The sequence below is a fragment of the Staurois parvus genome, unplaced genomic scaffold (assembly GCF_062004578.1).
Source record: "Staurois parvus isolate SC_StPar_1 unplaced genomic scaffold, SC_StPar_1.0 ptg000106l, whole genome shotgun sequence".
Taxonomy (NCBI): Eukaryota; Metazoa; Chordata; class Amphibia; order Anura; family Ranidae; genus Staurois; species Staurois parvus.
The window spans coordinates 8392237-8404904 of NW_028317902.1; the positions used below are offsets into that span (position 1 = coordinate 8392237).

Consider the following 12668-nt stretch of genomic DNA (forward strand, 5'->3'; position numbering starts at 1 on the left):
GAAGGGCTATGGCCCTGAGGATAATTCATGGGAACCAGCCCATAATGTCCATGCACCCCGACTGGTCCGGAGGTTCCTTCGTGATCACCTGTGGTGGAGAGATCGGGTGGGCACCCAGAGGTTGCCCGTAGGGGGGGGGCAATGTCAGGAATCCCCGCTGCGACGGGCTCGGCGCAGGTGCAGCGCACCGCCCCGTGTCAGAATGCGGGCACTGAGACCTGGCCGTCCGCGGCGAGGGAGTTTGCGCATGCGCAGTAGGGACCGCGGGCGTGCGCGTGGCACCAATGGCAGCGCAGGGCGGGATATTTAAACAGCCCTGAGCTGTCATTCAGTGCCTTCTGGTCTTTCCTTGTATCCTGTATCTGCGAACCTGTTCTAAGTAAGTTATTGACCCGGATTGTACCTGACCTTGTTGCCTTCTCCTGCCCAGACCCTTACTTTGCCTGACCTCTCTCCTGAATGCCCCCGTTTGGATCTGACCTTCCGTTGCTCACCTGGCGTGTGACCCGACTACTCTCTGCCCGCTGCCTTGTACTGCTCCGTCCCCGCTGTTACCGACCCGGCCCGTTTGACCCCGCACTTGCTCAGCCATCCATCCATCCATCCCGACGGGATCACCCGACCTCCTCACATCAGGCTCTTCCCTGCGGGAGCCCCTGGCAAATACCGCTACCACTGACAGGCGTGCTCAGTAGCCACGACCTGGTCTCGGGGTACTTCAAGTCCATCCCCACCATCAGGGGCTCTGGTGAACACGTACCCTGGGGCTTAGATACCGTGCGCTGGGGACGCCTGGCCAGTGGAGTGCTAGTGGTACCGCCTGGTGGTCCCTTACACCTAGGGACTTGTCTGTAATGGGACCTCTACGGTATTGGCTGTATATGAATGTAAACAAACCACAACTAGTGTATAAAATAACAGTTCCCTACACATGCATCATAAAAATAGATTGAATCCAATGAGGCAGTTCACATATGTTCTCTGCATTTTTAAAAAATGAGGCATATCCGATTTTCTGAGCATTTTCATGTACTGTTATTCCTAGGAGAATAATGAAAATGCGCTATAATCTATGTTAAACAAAGGAAAACAAAGACAGACATGTGTAGATATGAACCTGGCCGTACACATATATATGTTGAGAACTGGATGGTTTTGTAACAATCTGAAGACTGGATGGTTATTAGTTGTTGCACATTAAGGCTAGGTGCACACTATGCTGCATGATAAATTGCATCGTTGTACCATGCAGGCCAATGTAAGTATATAACCATGTGGACCACGCATTTCCCCACCCTTCATCCACAGGTTCTGCAATCAGAGTTCTGACCCAGAATACAGAAGATACTACACCAGGATCCTTGCTGAGTATCTGAGAGGATATATTAAGGTATAAATACTGTTAGGTGCTGCCTGGCAGAGTCTCTAGCAGTCCACTGCACGGATTTCCTCAGGGCGCGGGGTCTAAGTCCCAGCCTGCTGTTCACCAGGGCCCCTGATGGTGGGGATGGACTTGGTGCAGACTGGAACCAGGTTGCGACCCCTGAGTGCGTCCGGCGGTGGTAGAGAGTACTGGCAGGGGAGTGCAGGGACGGAATCTGATTGGAAGAGGCAGACAGACCTACTGGTATGATCCGAGCGGGATGGATGGTCGGGTGAGGTATGCGTAGTCAGACAGGCCGGGTAGGTATCGTGCGGGCAGCGAGGTACAGAAGCGGGAGCAGAGGATGGTCGGGTCACAAGCCAGGTTCAACAGGATGCGGGCAGCGCAGTGCCAGGGATCAAGCAAAAGAGTAGTCAGGCAAGCCAGGGGTTAGTCAGGAGAATAGTACTGTAACGGGCCGCCTGACAGCACCTCTATCAGTCCCCTGGTAGAGCCTCCCCAGAGTGCGGAGTCTAAGCACCGGAGCACTTGTTCACCAGGGCCCCTGATGGTGGGGATGGACTTGGAGCGCTCTGGCACCAGGTCGCAACTACCAGGTATCTCCAACAGGGGTAGAGGAGTCTGACAGGGGCTCCAGAGAGCTAGGAGTCTGATGTAAGGGAGCCTACTGATCCCTGCGGGGTGGGTGGATGGATGAGCTAAATCAGAGTCATGCAGGCTGGGTTGGCAACTAGCGGATCGGTAAGGTACAAAACGGTAGGCAAAGGATAGTCGGGTCACAAGCAGGGTCAATACCAGGAGGTCAGATCTAAATGGGAACATCCAGGAGCAGAGTCAGGCAAGCCAGGCAAGCCAAGGGGTCAGGACGGGAGAAGGCAACAAGGTCAAAACAATCCAGATCAGAAGTACTCACACACAGGTAACAGGATACAAAGACCATTCGGCAACAAGCATCTGCGCAGGGCTGGCTTAAGTAGCCCGCCCTGCACCTGACAGGCGTAGCCTGGGTCCCAGTGCCTGCCTAGTACTGTCCAGACGACGGGTGCGCCTGGGTCCTAGTGCCCTGCCACCTATACGTCTCGGCAGACACCTACGCATGTGTAGACCCATGCGTCGTGATGGTTCCTGACAAATACCATCTTCAAAATGGCGGATTTTGCACTTCCTGAAGACGATCTGTGATCGAAACGCATCGAGGTTTGATGACGCAACCTCCGCAGATGTCATATCCACCCTGTGGGATGCATGTTGCTTGTAGAAGCAACCACTATTGCGGCATCCATTTTTTTCATTGCAACAAGGCTGAGTACATCAGGTGCCGGGCTACAGGCACTGTCAGGAATGGACTGGCCAGCAATGGTGGGACTCACCTGCCTTATGGGCTGTAGTACCAGGGCTGGCCAGCGGGTGCTCCCAGCAATCAGAGACTCAACCTTGCAGCCAGCTAAACACCTGAAACTGCTTATAGTGGTGTATTTAAGGGATGGCCAGACCTGCAGACTCTGCCTTGGTGTGTGTTTCTCCTGGGCCCTGTATCCTGTTCCTGCTCCCTGTTCCTGTCTGATTTGTTGCTGACCCTGCTCTGATCCCTGGCTTTGTCTGACCATTCTCCTGCTCCTGATCCCTGGCTTTGTCTGACCATTCTCCTGCTCCTGATCCCTGGCTTTGTCTGACCATTCTCCTGCTCCTGATCCCTGGCTTTGTCTGACCATTCTCCTGCTTAACCCCATACGTTCTGACCTCCTGTTGATAATCCCGGCCTGCCTGACGACGCTTGCATTGTATGTACTGTTATCTGTGGGTGGTTTGGTTTGGTTCGTTTGCACTGTGTTATGTTTTAGTATTGCACTGCGTTTATGTATTGTTAGTGTTAATAAATTATATTTATAACATATCTGAAGTCTGCGTTTCCCTGCGTCAGTCACATACCTCTGGTCACACCCTGGAGCCCTGACAGGCACTTCTTTTGTGAGTGTTTTTAGCGGTCATTTCCCCATAATAAAGGTATAAGTGATTTTACACTATGGGATGTCCCCTTTTGTTTCTTTATATATGATTTATTGCCTACTCTGCTTGTGGAGGGAATGAGAAGTTGGCTTCCTGGAACTTGTCTATTATCAGTCTCAGCTTATTCCAAGGAGAAGTAGTCACAAATTGCAAGAATCGTTTCACTGGGATAGTCTCAAAAGCACGAATGACCATTCTAGAGATAGGTGGTCATTGGATGATGGTGAGTGTCAGTCCATGTGGGGCACTATTCTGAGCACAGTGGAGCACCTGTTATATTGTAGGAAGAATTTACAATCAAGATAAGAAAATAATAGTTGAACACCAGCACTTTGCACAATTTTCACTGATTTGGGCTGAGTTACATCATATTTTATTGTTCTATGCACATGATATGCACAGTCCACATGGTTATATATTTATTTTTGTGTGTTTAAGTTCACAATTTGCAGGTGATAATTAGAGATTCCGATATATCCATAAGCACATTAGCACATTTTTTTACACTTTGCGCAGGCCAATGTAAGTGTTGACCACAACAGGGATCTGTGTGATGCACATTCAGCATATCACACTGCGTAGTTTTTAATTTTTTTGATAACTTTATTTGAAGTGTCACACAGTCACTGCACAGCAGGGTGGTGTTTTGTGCTGTGGTGTGGTGACATGCTGTGCCATCCAGTGTGCTGCGGAAAAATGCAAACATGCTGCTTTTTTTCTACACTTCATGGCACCAGCATTGTGATGTGAAAACAACGATTTTGATGTGCCATAGCAGGGACATGCGATTTTCCAGTGCGGATTTGCAGGTGACCACAGATAATGTGAAGAATCCCTAAAAGTGATTTTTTGAAAAATACATGATAATTTGTCATTTTCACTTCTCAGTCTTTTGATTAAGATCAAGTGTAGTACCTGTTCTTATCAGTTTTGAATGCTGGTGCCTCATACTTAGTTGGGTTGCTGGTTAGTAATTCTCAGTGTAAGGGCTCATGTACACGGCGCATTTGGAAAACTCTTTTGAATGATGGAAACTGTCTGCTGAAAAACATAGGTTAAAAAACGTCAGTTTAGCCGCACTTGCATACCGCGTTTATGCGCGTTTATGTGTGTTTGCGTTTAGAAGTGTTTTTAAAAGATAACCTCAGGAGACCTTCCCAAATGTCCAGAATGCACTGAAAAATAGTAAAAAAATAACTATTTCAGACATTTTGAGAGGAATAGCAGAGAGACCAGTACGTGTTGAAATTACCTGTCTTTTCTGGTTGAATTCACTATGGATCCCATCATGAGCATAATGCAGCACGTTCTACCATTGTTTCCTTCACGTGAAACCTGGAACTGACTGCCCTGGTGTACCGGGTCCATTTGAATACATGGAAAATGCTGTGCATGCATTTCTGATGATGAAAAAAGGTTCTGGACAGCATCTGGATATGGATCAAGCATTTACATGTGTTTACAAGCGTTTGAAACTCTGGTAAAATTTACTTCTGAACGCAAGTTTGGTGCGCTCAAAAAAACTACTTTAAATTCAACTGCCCGTAAACGACTGTAAACGACGATGTGTACATGGACACATAGGAAAACATTAGAGAGAGTTCATGGGGCTGCTGAAAAAAATGCTGAACAGCTCCTGAACATCAGTTTAGGAGCTGCAGTGTACATGAGCCCTAATAAGATGGATATGGAGGGAAGGATCCCTTTCTTCCTGGATTGATTTTTGTGCACCAGGCTTGCCCCTGGTTGAAGACAGGACCCTCACTAAGTGCTAATGCATTTCTTGTAGGAATGAGGGTGCATTTGTCTTGCCAGGGGCCAGGAGGCACAAGGAGATCCTGGTCATGTGGCCCCTGAGAGTGGAGTCCCAAGTGTGCCAGAAAAACACTATGGGGTTCATTCACTAAAGCTGAAGAGTGCAAAATGAGGCTGTCTTCTGTATAGAAACGAATCATTTTGCAGGTTTTATTGCCAACGCTTAATTGAACAAGCTGAAGTTAGAAGCCGATTGGTTTCTATGCAGAAGTGAGCCTGATTTTCCACCCTCCAGCTTTAGTAAATAAACCCCTATGGGTTTTGGGACTCCACTGAGTTTTCACTGGCACTTGGACAAGTCACCTTTGCTTTTCTTGCATACAACTCTTGGACGTGGACATCTTGGCCAACTCAGAGCAACTTTTATACCAGCCAGAAAGCCAACCTCGTGTAAAGCACAAGGTTGGCTTTTATTTTTGCAATATTTATGACGGGCACTTGCACTGCATATGTGTTTTTTTATTTTTCTCTCAAAGAAACAGAGTGCATGATATCAGGGCCTACCCTCATGTCAGGAAGAGTATCTGTGGTCTTCGGGTCTTTTTCCTTTCACCAACTGGGGGGGTCTCTCTTTGGAAGAGTTCCTCACCAAGAACTTGGAGGGACTGGATTCAGCAGATCCCTAAGGAGCGGTATTCACCTGGCTTCAGCCTAAATAAACCATAGTGTGCTTTGCCAATGTCAGGAGCCTTGCACCTCAGGAGGTTCAGGATTTGAGGTCTTTCCTTTTTGGAGGTCAGAACATTACTGTACCCTCATGCACTTTTTGGCGGAGATTTACTAAAACTAGAGCACTCAGAATCTGGTGAAGCTGTACAAGGCAGCCAATTAGCTTCTAACGTCAACTTGTTCAATTAAACTTTGACAGTAAAACCTGGACGCTGGTTTCTATGCACAGCTGCACCAGATTTTGCATTCTCCAGTTTTAGTAAATAACCCCCTTTGTGTGCTGTGTGGTTCACAGTTCGCTTTTTTGTTCTCAGGGTTTCGACAAGCAACTGCACCACAGTAAAAAAAAAAGAAAGTTAACAATTTGCAGTCAGGTATGTTGCGCAGTTCAGAGTATTCGGTCTTGTGATAAGTTTGTTTAGTTTCACAACTTTTGAATATTAGATTTTGATTGTGCTGGGGCAAGAATTTCCAAATGTTAAATTTTAACAAATATTTTACAAATAATGAAAGACAGCACAAATACATTTTACTGCTTGAATTAAACAGCTTTTACTCCATAAAAAATGTAAAAATATAAAAGTAAAATATTGCACCCTGGTGACATTAGTGGTAATCTCTTAGATTGTAAGCTCCAAGGAGCAGGGCTCTCCTTTCCCTCTTGTATTGAACTGTATCGTTGCTGTATTGTCTCCCTTTATATTGTAAAGCGCTGAGCAAACTGTTGACACTATATAAATCCTGTATAATGATAATATTATGATTCTGTATGCAATTTGGTTGATGTACTAAAATATACAATAACATTTAGTTTAGTGAATAAGGAGCAAATAAGGTTACATCAGCTTTCACTTTAGTTATCTAGTCATATGAAAGCAAAATTGTTTTTCTTTTTTTTTAAAGTGGAACAATGCTCATGACTGATGGACATGCAGAATATCGAGGCTAATACATACCCATAATCCATAAAACCACCACCACCCTTCAACCTTCCCCACCTAAATAAAACATGCGACTCTCTTTTGGTGTAAAACCAGCCATAGCAGCCATTTATTTAACATAACTCTAACATAACACTTCTTACAGTACACTCAAATAATAACTGACAGTAATAATCCCAACCGGGTCAAAGGTCTTTGAAGGCACCGTTACTCACATCCAAAACTCGGCTGTATCTGACACCCAATGAAAAGGCCCCCAGCCGCTACTACACCACCTCGGGGACAATACTACAGTTATGTAGTCCCAGATACAGCCAATGAACTCCCACATTACCAATGTGACCTTATAATTGGGAAGGAACACCCATACCTACGATGGGCCCAACCCATGATCCACCAAATTGTCACTCCAGCACTGCCTTCAAAGACCCATGGACCCCTGCCAGCTGCCATGACACAACAAAACAGACAAACACCTCAGGACACAAATGCCTGACCAGGCAAGAAACAAACTCAAGGAACCCACACAAAACAAACCACAGGACAAACACAAAGAACAAACCATAACCAAAACAGCAAAACAAAGCACGAAAAGCTCCAGGGAGGGAGGGCGGGAGAAACCACCCTCGTGCTGACACAAGCTCCGACTGACCACCGTCAAGACCCATCCCACCTCCTAATCCTGGCAAGACCACCCCTCAAGCTTGCGTACTCCAATCAGGTGAGTAACCACCCCCTTACCTCCTGCATATACTCCCACCCAAATACACACTCCGTCTCGTCTGCACGCCCCAGTCATACTGGCCCTCCCTTTTAGCTTTGCTCAGTCCAGGTCTTGACTCTACAGCTCCGGCAATGCGGCAACCCCAAGCTCCCCGCTTGGCCGCTGACATCTTCAGGCAGCCGGCTTATGGGCCTCAATCACCGGCCGCTATCATTGGCCAAGCACGGATGATATCACTCCTGCGCATGCTTCGGAGTCCAGTCAGATTCGGCATTGACGAATTTGTAGAGTGAGCTGTGCATGTGCAGCTCACTGCACAAGGGCGGACAGGCAGGTAAGTAGATTTAATGCAGAAGAGACAAAGCATGTCTCTTCTGCATTAAAAATCATACCTGTCCGCCAATTTTAATTCCTAAGTCTGAAGTTCACCTTTAATATTACATACACATGATTGGGTATTCAGTGAGCATATGGCTTTACCATATTTGCTAACTGAACATTCTTTACTACTTCGGTAAATCTTTAATGCTGAGAAATGTAACTGAAATCTCCATGCCTAAATAAAAAATTTGGCTTGCCTGTACTTTAAATAAATGAATGCTACTGGTGAAATAAATACCTTAGCACATGAACACGCCCGGGCAGTTTAGCAGGCAGCTATCCAGTTCTTTAAAGGGAGGAGACTGCAGCTTTTTGTTTTTTTCTTTTTTTTTCTTTTCAGCATTTGGGTCATAGCAGTGGTGAAGAAATCTTGGCATACTGCAAAGTAAATAGTGAGTAGGGTATAGAACCCCTGCTGTTAGCTTAGAATTGATTGAAAAAAGAAGGGAAGCAAAAACCTCAGGCAACAACAGAGAACTGTAAGTAACACAGCAAGCACATTAAATCATTGCAGTTTATCAAGCTGTCTAATCCAAGCAGACCCAGAGGTACTGTAATGATTGTTCATGTTTGCTGCTAATGCTTTTTATATGTTTCTGCTATTCCTTTATTTGACACTGTGCTTTATGTGATGCTATTTTTTACATTTTCTGGACCACTAATCAGAGGTGGTCAACTTGGTAAATATAAAGGGTCTGTAAATGTGTCCTTTGATGTATATTAAGGGATGCCCAATAGTCTTTTGTAATTTTACTATTATTATTTATTAGGATATTAACCCCTTCATGATGAAGGTAAAACAAATCCTAATGCCTGACCACAGTTATACAACTTTCACAGGTGTTAGTAAAACTGCACATCCCATCATAACTACTTGGGCTCCATTCACACCTAAGCAGAGCGAATATTAGGAGTTTTTATTTGAGAGTTTTGCAAGAGTATTAAGAGCCCTTTAGCTTTTTTTTCAGTGGGAACATGAGTGAATGCAGTTCTGGAACCTCCAAAACTGAATGTATGTAATGGCAAGTGGTGCTGGGGTGTGCTGGAAGGTCTATTGATGCTAGCTGCTGGGGGATCTATTGTTACTGAACGGGATCTATTTTTACATGGTGGTCTATTGTTGCTGGGGAGGTCTGTTGTTGCTGGTGAGGTATCTATTGTTGCTAAAAGATATCAATTGTTGAGTTAGGGGATCTATTGCTGGCTGCTGGAGAGTATTTTGATGCTGGCTGGCGGGATGTCTGTTGTTGCTGCTGGGCATTTATTGTTGCTGTGGTGATAATTTTGCTAGGGTCTATTGTTGCTGAAGGGGGTATTTTGCTTTGGCTGCAGGGAGATCTATTTTGCTGTTTTTCTTGTTATCATTAGCAAATTCCATATAAGTTCCATAAATGACCACAAAACCATGCTTGGCTCTGTATTCTCCATAAGGATCGGTACTGGGAAGTGAGTAGGGGGTGGAACTAAAAGACTGTGCTCAGAGGTGGGTAGGGGGGCAAAGACAAGAATTGATTCAAAAGGGGGGAGTTCCTGCACCTGTTCTCTGAGAAAAAAGCCCTGGTATGTGTATTCAACTTTCAGGTATTTTATTTTTGTCAATAGAAAGCAGTTTGGGGTGGAAATTATTGGTGAAGAGCTGCTGTTTTGCCAGAAAACGTGAGACCAAGTGCTGATAAAATGCTTGTAATGCATATGTTGTGCGTTTCTCATTCCCATTGAATATAGGGCTAGTCTGCCTAAAAGAAGCTCTTGCAATTTTCTGAGCAACAGGCAACAAAATGCTCAGATGTGAACAGGGGCCATTAAAATGAATGGGATTTGGTTTGTTGAACGTATTAGCGCTACAAGTTTCAAGCAGAAAAACGCACAGGTGTGAACAGGGCCTTCTGCCTAGTATACACCATGAGAAAATCAGATGAAGAACACTGCTTTCGAAGCAATCAACCGATAATCTGATTGTAAGGAAGAAGCACAACATTTTTTCCTGTACAATAACAGAACAAATTATTTTTGTTTAATCAGTACAGTATTTGTCCATAAAAAGTTGAATGACCAAGACCACAGATGCTCATAAATAAAAGAATACAATAAAATACAATACAATACATTACATCGCTTCCAAAGTTGTATTCTGTCTTATGAGAATTTGCTATCTTTAGTAAACTTTTCATTTTCAATATGGGACTAGCATGCAAAAAACAGGCTATCATTCACCCGATATTCTCTTCGTGTGTACTAGGCTTTAAGGCTTTAGTGTATCTAAGTGAATACCTGTTTCTTTTCAACACAAATAGGGCTTTCATTTGGTGGAAAATGGTAACGTCATCTCCTGTATTTTTTTTTTTGCAAAGGAAAACTGGCACAACATAGTAAATATATATAATGTACAGTGCTCAGCATAAATGAGTACACCCCTTTTGAAAAGTAAGATTTTAATCAATATCTCAATGAACACAAGAACAATTTCCAAAATTTTGACAAAACTGAGTTTTACAGAACTTTTGTTTAGCTCATTACATGAAAGTAAGAATAAATATATAACTTGGATTACAAAATCTCCAGTTTTACTTAAATTAGTTGATGCAAAAACGAATACACCCCAAAACAAAAACTACTACATCCAGTATTTTGTATGACCTCCATGATTTGTAAGGACAGCACCAAGTCTTTTAGTCATGGAATGAACAAGTTGGCGACATATTGTAAAATCTATCTTTTTCCATTCTTCAAGAACAACTTCTTTTAGAGCCTGGATGCTGAATGGAGAGTGATGCTCAACTTTTCTCTTCAGAATTCCCCATAGGTGTTTGATTGGGTTCAGATCAGGAGACATACTTGCCTACTGAATCACTTTCACCCTGTTCTTCAGAAATGCAACAGTGGCCTTAGATGTGTGTAGTCTTCTTCTTTTTCAGCATGGGCCCTGGCAATTTCTAGACTGGCTTTTTTTGTGCATGGGCTTTAGGAGAAGCATCCTTCATGGACGACACCCATGCAGGCTATTCCTCTGCAGTGTACACCATATTGTATCACAGGAAACAATCAATCTAGTTTGGCTTTCTCCTTCTTTAGCTAACTGCATGGCGATTTTCTTCAATCCTTCTCATCAGAAGATGCTTCTTTCAAAGTGTTAATTTCCGTGGACGGCCTGGACGTCTCTGTGAGATGGTTGCAGTTCCATCTTTGTTCATTTTTTGTATCACTTTTGCAACAGTATTCTGACTGATAAGTAAGGCTTTGCTGATCCTCCTGTAGCCTTCACCTTTCTTGTGTAAAAAAAGTATTTTCTTTCTCAGGCCTAGTGACATTTCACTTCCATGTGGTGCTATTGCTGACAGCATGAAATGGGAAAGAATTTTCTTTGTTAAATAATGCCCTTGTATAATCATCTGTCTACTGGACACCTGTTTAATGAATAATTAGACTGACCTGTAGTTGAATTCTTGTTAATTAGGATTTTGTTGTCTAAAATGTAGATTTGCCCCTAAGACTTTCATTGGGGTGTATTCATTTTTGCAACGTGGTCTTGAATGAATTTGTTAGGAAAAACACTTTTTTTTGTGTGTGCAAATTAACAAATCTTCTTTGCAATCAATGGCCTGCATTTGTGGGCATATTTTGTAGTGTAATGTCCCATAAAAAATATTGATTCTGAAAGGAAAGGTTTTCCGACAAATCTGTTGGGGTGTACTTATTTATGCTGAGCACTGTAACTTCAGGGAGTTCTCTGGAGCACTGGGCTGTGGAGGGGGAGCAGGTGACTCAGGCTCTCAGTGGCTTGCTGAGAGGCTGAGCCAGCTGTCAGTCCAGGCATCTGGGTGGATCCTGATTTTAAAGTTGGGATTTTTTTATATCTGAAATGGAATGACAACAGCCAATTGTGGGCTTTAGCACGCTGTCAGCTGAAAATGGGTCACAGGAGTGCAGAACGAGGTGTACTCCTGTGACCCATAGGAGAAGATACTGTAGCTTTGGCCTGACTTCTCCTTTAATAGCTAAGGGAAAAAAGAAGAAGGCGTTATACAGGGATAAACTAGGTCAACTGTTAAACTGTTAAATAAGAATACATTTTATTCAAAACATTTTCACCTTTCAGCCTGAAGCTAGGCAATAAATCCAACCCACACATTTCTGTTGGCCTATCACTATGGCAGGATGGCACACTGAACCAATAAAAATATGTAGACATTGTTCTGACCGCGGCCAGGAGAAGCATTCCTATGTGTTGGTTATTTTCTACTCCCCCTTCATTGCCGATTTTGTACAAACTTATTGCTGATGTAAGACAGATGGAATATTTGACTGCATTACATAGTTGTTAGTTTGCTGTGTTTGAGATGATTTGGCTCCCATGGGATACCTTCATTTCCTCTATGCCGGCCCAAATTGTAAGGCCCTGATAACTTCCACACTGTTATTATATGATTCCACTGGTCCTGACCCTATGTAATTTCGCCATCGATGTACCTTCCTGTTATGCTTATTTTCTTTCCTTATCCTTTTTTTAAACATACTGTTTGTACTTGCATGAAAACCAATAAAAATTGTTAATACAAAAAAAAAATATGTAGACAGGAAGATGTAGGCAAGCTTTGACATTAACAAAAGGTGCTGAAACTTTGCCGTAGAATACAGTTCTGCCTAGGTTCAAGTATGTACTCTAATACCTGCCGAAATTTTTATTTCATGGTGGTTTCTTTCTATAAATCATTCCACTAGTCTCTCAGCAGTGAATGACAAATAATCA

At 43.7% G+C, this 12668-nt stretch overlaps 1 protein-coding gene and 1 pseudogene across 3 annotated transcripts in view; both read left to right on the top strand.

Moving 5' to 3' along the window:
- Window positions 1-4267: 4267 nt before the first annotated feature.
- On the top strand, window positions 4268-4370 carry LOC149467574 (U2 spliceosomal RNA; annotated as a pseudogene).
- A 3874-nt stretch (window positions 4371-8244) lies between these two features.
- FMO3 (flavin containing dimethylaniline monoxygenase 3) overlaps window positions 8245-12668 on the top strand; it is a 57893-nt gene continuing 53469 nt past the window's right edge. Inside the window, exon 1 of one of the 3 annotated variants that reach the window (XM_089671544.1) lies at window positions 8245-8400. The gene's annotated coding sequence lies outside the window, so the exon portion shown is untranslated. The remainder of the gene's footprint in view (window positions 8401-12668) is intronic. The other 2 variants (XM_089671546.1, XM_089671545.1) reach the window with 2 other exon arrangements.